This window comes from Salmo salar, chromosome 01, assembly GCF_965601325.2.
Source record: "Salmo salar chromosome 01, fSalSal1, whole genome shotgun sequence".
Classification (NCBI taxonomy): domain Eukaryota; kingdom Metazoa; phylum Chordata; class Actinopteri; order Salmoniformes; family Salmonidae; genus Salmo; species Salmo salar.
Genome location: NC_138291.1, coordinates 174,889,960 through 174,896,123, shown reverse-complemented (window position 1 = coordinate 174,896,123; position 6,164 = coordinate 174,889,960).

Here is a 6,164-nt window from a genome sequence, read left to right as displayed (position 1 = left end):
TTACCCCTCTTAAATTCAAAGACAGTGCTCTAGATGCAAGGACTGACAACCTTTGATATTGAATAAATAGTTATAACCATATTTTGAAGGCATAGAGGGGTTGGTTGTTAGGCAACAAAACTGACACCTGCAACTATGGGACAAAATAGATGGGGTTGGCTTATTAGGTTGTTGACAAATATAAACTATATCGTCTCCAAATGTTTATTGAAAACATACATTTGCACAAACACACCGTTGCGGCTGTTGGTTAGCTAGCTGGCTAATTTTAGCCATATTTGCATTTCACATGAAATCAGTCAAAACACATCAAAACAAAACATGGGTATCAATAACAAGATACAACTAGCTGAAACAAGCCACCAACGATTCCCCACATGGCAGCTTCTTGTCATTATTGCTAGCTGTCTGACTGTTCAGAATCATAACAAAGCAAGGCTTCTGGCACCATCGATGCACCACACTTTTTTACATTTTATTTCACCTTTATTTAACCAGGTAGGCCAGTTGAGAACAAGTTCTCATTTACAACTGCGACCTGGCCAAAATAAAGCAAAGCAGTGCGACAAAAACAACACAGAGTTACACATAGGATAAACAAACGTACAGTCAATAACACAATAGAAAAATCGGTATGCAGTGTGTGCAAATGAAGTAAGGAGGTAAGGCAATAAATAGGCCAATAGTGGCGAAGTAATTACAATTTAGGAATTTACACTGGAGTGATATATGTGCAGATGAGGATGTGCAAGTAGAAATACTGGTGTGCAAAAGAGCAGAAAAGCACAAACAAATATGGGGATGAGGTAGGTAGTTGGTTAGATGGGCTATTTACAGATGAGCTGTGTACAGCTGCAGCGATCGGTAAGCTGCTCTGACAGCTGATGCTTAAAGTTAGTGAGGGAGATATGTTTCCAACTTCAGTGATTTTTGCAATTCATTCCAGTCATAGGCAGCAGAGAACTGGAAGGAAAGGTGGCCAAAGGAGGAATTGGCTTTGGGGATGACCAGTGAAATATACCTGATTGAGTGCGTGCTACGGGTGGGTGTTGCTAGGGTGACCAGTGAGCTGAGATAAGGCGGAGCTTTACCTAGCAAAGACTTATAGATGACCTGGAGCCAATGGGTTTTGCGAAGAATATGTGGCGAGGACCAGCCAACAAGAGCATACAGTGGGGGAAAAAAGTATTTGATACCCTGCTGATATTGTACGTTTTCCCACTTACAAAGAAATGATCCATCTATAATTTTAATGGTAGGTTTATTTGAACAGTGAGAGACAGAATAACAACAAAAAAATCCAGAAAAACGCAAGTCAAAAATGTTATAAAATGATTTGCATTTTAATGAGGGAAATAAGTATTTGACCCCTCTGCAAAACATGACTTAGTACTTGGTGGCAAAACCCTTGTTGGCAATCACAGAGGTCAAACGTTTCTTGTAGTTGGCCACCAGGTTTGCATACATCTCAGGAGGGATTTTGTCCCACTCCTCTTTGCAGATCTTCTCCAAGTCATTAAGGTTTCGAGGCTGACGTTTAGCAACTCGAACCTTCAGCTCCCTCAACAGATTTTCTATGGGATTAAGGTCTGGAGACTGGCTAGGCCACTCCAGGACCTTAATGTGCTTCTTCTTGAGCCACTCCTTTGTTGCCTTGGCCGTGTGTTTTGGGTCATTGTCATGCTGGAATACCCATCCACGACCCATTTTCAATGACCTGGCTGAGGGAAGGAGGCTCTCACCCAAGATTTGACGGTACATGGCCCCGTCCATCGTCCCTTTGATGCGATTAAGTTGTCCTGTCCCCTTAGCAGAAAAACACCCCCAAAACATAATTTTTCCACCTCCATGTTTGACGGTGGAGATTGTGTTCTTGTGGTCATACGCAGCATTCCTCCTCCTCCAAACACGGCGAGTTGAGTTGATGCCAAAGAGCTCCATTTTGGTCTCATCTGACCACAACACTTTCACCAGTTGTCCTCTGAATCATTCAGATGTTCACTGGCAAACTTCAGACGGGCATGTATATGTATTTTTGAGCAGGGGGACCTTGCTGGCGCTGCAGGATTTCAGTCCTTCACGGCGTAGTGTGTTACCAATTGTTTTCTTGGTGACTATGGTCCCAGCTGCCTTGAGATCATCGACAAGATCTTCCCGTGTAGTTCTGGGCTGATTCCTCACCGTTCTCATGATCATTGCATCTCCACGAGGTGAGATCTTGCATGGAGCCCCAGGCCGAGGGATATTGACAGTTCTTTTGTGTTTCTTCCATTTGCAAATAATCGCACCAAATGTTGTCACCTTCTCACCAAGCTGCTTGGCGATGGTCTCGTAGCCCATTCCAGCCTTGTGTAGGTCTAAAATCTTGTCCCTGACATTCTTGGAGAGCTCTTTGGTCTTGGCCATGGTGGAGAGTTTGGAATCTGATTGATTGCTTCTGTGGACAGGTGTCTTTTATACAGGTAACAAGCTGCGGTTAGGAGCACTCCCTTTAAGAGTGTGCTCCTAATCTCAGCTCGTTACCTGTATAAAAGACACCTGGGAGCCAGAAATCTTTCTGATTGAGAGGGGTCAAATACTTATTTCCCTCATTAAAATGCAAATCAATTTATAACATTTTTGACATGCGTTTTTCTGGATATTTTTGTTGTTATTCTGTCTCTCACTGTTCAAATAAACCTACCATTAAAATGATAGACTGATCATTTCTTTGTCAGTGGGCAAACGTACAAAATCAGCAGGGGATCAAATACTTTTTTCCCCCACTGTACAGGTCGCAGTGGTGGGTAGTATATGGGGCTTTGGTGACAAAACGGATAGCACTGTGATAGACTGCATCCAATAATTTTTGTGATGTTTGCATTCTTGTAATTTGTAAACAACAGGATATTAAAAACGTATATTTCGGGTTATGATGAAGATGGACAACTGAGCGCATGAGGCAGGAACTGAAATAACATGTACCATGTAACAGCTTCCCAAATTTCAGACTAGCTTTAAAATAAAATGTAGTGCCTTGGCATTTGACTACTAATGAAATAAACTGATACATTTTATACTTGTGAAGGTTATTGTAAAACATTGAAATCCAAAATATTTTTTCATCATTGTTGGCTGACCTTGACTGTATTTGTATTTATTATGGATCCCCATTAGCTGCTGCCTGAGCAGCAGCTACTCTTCCTGAGGTCCAGCAAAATTAAGGCAGTTTATACAATTTTTAAAATATACAATACATTCACAGATTTCACAACACACTGTGTGCCCTCAGGCCCCTACTCCACCACTACCACGTATCTACAGTACTAAATCCACGTGTATGTATAGTGCATATGTTTTTGTGTGTGTGTGAATGCATGTGTCTGTGCCTATGTTTGTGTTGCTTCACAGTCCCCGCTGTTACATCAGGTGTATACGGTCAAGCTGCTCAATAGGGTTGAGATCCGGTTACTGTGCTGGCCACTCCATTATAGACAATACCAGCTGACTGCTTCTTCCCTAAATAGTTATTGCATAGTTTGGAGCTGTGCTTTGGGTCATTGTCCTGTTGTAGGAGGAAATTGGCTACATTTAAGCGCCGTCCACAGGGTATGGCATGACATTGCAAAATGGAGTGATAGCCTTCCCTGAAGAATATTTTACTCTGTACAAATCTCCCACTTTACCACCACCAAAGCACCCCCAGACCATCACATTGCCTCCACCATGCTTGACAGATGGCGTCAAGCACTCCTCCAGCATATTTTCATTTTTTCTGCATCTCACTAATGTTCTTCTTTGTGATCTGAACACCTCAAACTTAGATTTGTCTGTCCATAACACTTTTTTCCAATCTTCCTCTGTCCAGTGTCTGTGTTCTTTTGCCCATCTTAATCTTTTCTTTTTGTTGGCCAGTCTGAGATATGGCTTTTTCTTTGCAACTCTGCCTAGAAGGCCAGCATCCCGGAGTTGCCTCTTCACTGTTGACGTTGAGACTGGTGTTTTGCGGGTACTATTTAATGAAGCTGCCAGTTGAGGACTTGTGAGGCGTCTGTTTCTCAAACTAGACACTCTAATGTACTTGTCCTCTTGCTCAGTTGTGCCCCGGGGCCTCCCACTCTTTCTATTCTGCTTAGAGACAGTTTGCGCTGTTCTGTGAAGGGAGTAGCACACAGCGTTGTACGAGATCTTCAGTTTCTTGGCAATTTCTCACATGGAATAGCCTTCATTTCTCAAAAGAAGAATAGACTGACGAGTTTCAGAAGAAAGCCTTTGTTTCTGGCCATTTTGAGCCTGTGATCGAACCCACAAACGCTGATGCTCCAGATACTCAACTAGTCTAAAGAAGGCCAGTTTTATTGCTTCTTTAATCAGGACAACAGTTTTCAGCTGTGCTAACATAATTGCAAAAGGGTTTCTTAATGATCAATTAGCCTTTTTAAAATGATAAACTTGGATTAGCTAACACAACATGCCATTGGAACACAGGAGTGATGGTTGCTGATAATGGGCCTCTGTACGCCTATGTAGATATTACATTAAAAATCTGCCGTTTCCAGCTACAATAGTCATTTACAACATTAACAACATCTACACTGTATTTCTGATCAATTTGATGTTATTTTAAAGCAATGTTTTGTCCATTTCTTTCAAAAACAAGGACATTTCTAAGTGACCCCAAACTTTTGAACGGTAGTGTACATCAAATGATGTTCGTATCTGTGGATTAATTTATTTCTACCCATGTCCTTTTTAAGGTTTTCAAATTGGCTTGATGTGAAAATGTAACACAAGACCACAGACAAAACCAACATTATAAAGGGGAACTGCATCTGCTGATTTTGCCTCGTTTTTTAATCTTGCTCCACAAGAAATGCTGGCGGCCATGACAGAAGCCAAATGTGAGTTGGCATGAGGGTGTGGTTTCCCCCAGCTCAATCACAACAAACAAGGTTGTGTTCAATAACTACAGGCACATGTATGGTGAGATGCTGGAGGAAGCTTTGAAGAGGTCAGTAGCCTACAGAGTAATATGAGAAGAATGCAATTGATGAATTAATGTAGATCAAATTTAAAAAAAACATTATTTGTCACATGCTTTGTAAACAACAAGTGTACACTAACAGTGAAATTCTTGCTTATGGGCCATTCCTAACAATGCAAAGAAAAATAATAACACAAGGAATGAATTCACATTGACTAACATTTAACATGATATTCTAAACTAAGTGTTTTGATCACTTTTAAATGTAGTATCAGGTCAATGTAGAATAAACATCTCTTTACATGATACCGTAGAAACAGTGTTCTGCCAATAGAATGTCCCATATTTAACAGGAGTTCCCTGATCCTGGTGCAGAATACACAGGAGCTGTGTTCTAATACTCATACTGTATACTACATACTTAATGAGTATATACTACATACTATTAGTTCATTTTAGTATACGAACAGTATGCTTTCAGTTGAGCGTACTAGCTCTTCGCATGTCTACCGGAAGTTGATGCTGTGCGTAACAAATTTACTAGTTAGACATGTTACGACCTCGGGTGTGTTTTCAAATTCAATATGGAGTGGCGCTCGTAAATTCAGTGTGTTGTCAGATGGTCCGTTTGTAAATTCACCGCGTTTGGCTCTCGGAACGAGGAGTAATTTACGGTTGGTTTGAGCGTTCTGACCTTAACAATTGCAGTCAAGCACCCAAGCTAACGTTGGCTAGCTACTTCCAGACATAAATTAGACCACTCTGACCATTTTACTCGCCCTAGCCGTTTAATTACGTTGTTTTTTGTTGTTGCGACGTTTACTGACACGGCCATATTCAACGAGTGTTGAGTACTAGTAAATTCATTATTCTGCGCTCTGAAATCGGAGTAGATCGCCAGAGCAAATTTACGAAAGCACCCGAATGTACATTGAGAACTCACGACAAAGTTATACCATTTAGCGAAGAATGACGTGAATAATCAAGTTAATAAACGTTGGGTAGTCAGTTAGCCTATAGTTAATATACTGGCAAATATTTTCTTCAAATCTGGAAACGATGTGAATGAAGCCACGCCAATTTTCTGAAGATTTGCATTATGGGCCCTAAAGTACGGAAATAGTGTCCACTGCGTGTATACTTCATATTTTGTCGGTTTAGTACGACATCCGGGAACTTTTGGCATACTAACTATATATCC